Raw genomic sequence first — 1,519 nt, 5'->3', positions numbered from 1 at the left:
CTCGAACTCCTACTACCAGAATCCACCACCCCAGACTCAGGGAAGGAAGATCGAAGAGATGCTTGATCGAGTATTGTTGGGACAACAACAAATCACTGTGGATTTCAACGGTAAAATAGACTCCGCCTACAACAATCTGAACACCAAAATCGAGACCTTAGGGACTCAGGTGAGAAAACTTGAAACGCAAGTAATTCAGACTGGCGAGACAATAAAGAGGCAAGAAGCTTTCGCTAGAGAGGCAGGAGCCGATAAAGGGAAACACCACGTAAATGCCATCATAGATGATGATTTCTTGCAAGTGGTGAGACATGAAAAGCTTGAGGAAGGAGACTTCGAAATCGAAAGCTCCATGAGTCTCGGCGGATCCCAATGGTGTCGAACGATGTTGATGAACTCGCATCGATCGACAGACCATGACAAAGATCGATGGATGGATTACTCTAGTCATCGATCGACGTCGTCCGCTGAATCGACTGAATGCAATGCGGTTTGAATTCTAACTCATGAGGAATTCGCAGCTAAGCATCCTCACCCACCCTCCCCTTTCTATGATAAAATCGATCGATCGGTTGAGCCAACCATCGATCGACAGTGTGAGTCCGACGTCGGTCGTCACAACACACCCCCTCATCGATCGACAGACACCTCTAACATACCGAGTGCGGTTACCCTCAATCGATAATGATTACATCAATGCACTCAGACAACCACCTAAACCATTAGCTAACCCACGTGAACCAAAACCCAACCCTTTAAATAGTTCACCAGAACCAGTTCAAGAAGATCAAGAAACTGAAGGGAGAAGGTTAAGGAAAATAAAGGAGAAAATTCCTAAGAACCTTAATAGGGAAGCTAACGATAAGGAGATGGATGGTTTCACTAAAAGAGTCCTCAGAATCCCAATCGAAAAAGCTTTTGATGAAGCTTACTTCACACACCGGTTGTCGATGTTCTTCAGAGAAACAAAGGTAACTAAGGAGGACATTAGGAGAATGTTTCTTCAAGTCAGACAAGATGAAACACAGGATCACATTGACGAAGAAGAGTGATCCTGGGAAGTTTGCAATACCATGCATAGTCAAGGGTGTTGAATTTCCCCATTCAATGTATGACACAGGAGCATCAGTTAGTATCCTCCATCGGATCATGGCAGACCACCTTGGTTTGACCATTGAACCTTCAACAGAATCCTTCACCTTCGTGGATCTTTCAGAAAAACGATCAGGAGGTATCATAAGAGATCTGGAGTTACAGATTGGTAATGCCCTTGTCCCGGTAGATTTTCATGTCCTAGACATCGAGCTAAACTGGAACTCTTCACTTCTGCTTGGAAGATCTTTCCTAGCTACAGTAGGAGCTGTATCTGACATGAACAAAAACAAATTGTGTCTGACGCTGATAGACCCCAACATCCACTACGACCCATCCAACCTAAGAGAAAGGTTATTAATTCTATGGATTACGGGAAAGAAATTGGCTTCATTGGCGCATGCCATTGTGGAGCAGAGTACGAATC

The sequence above is a fragment of the Brassica oleracea genome, chromosome C7 (assembly GCF_000695525.1).
Source record: "Brassica oleracea var. oleracea cultivar TO1000 chromosome C7, BOL, whole genome shotgun sequence".
In the NCBI taxonomy this organism is placed as follows: domain Eukaryota; kingdom Viridiplantae; phylum Streptophyta; class Magnoliopsida; order Brassicales; family Brassicaceae; genus Brassica; species Brassica oleracea.
Note: the sequence above shows the minus strand (reverse complement) of the source record.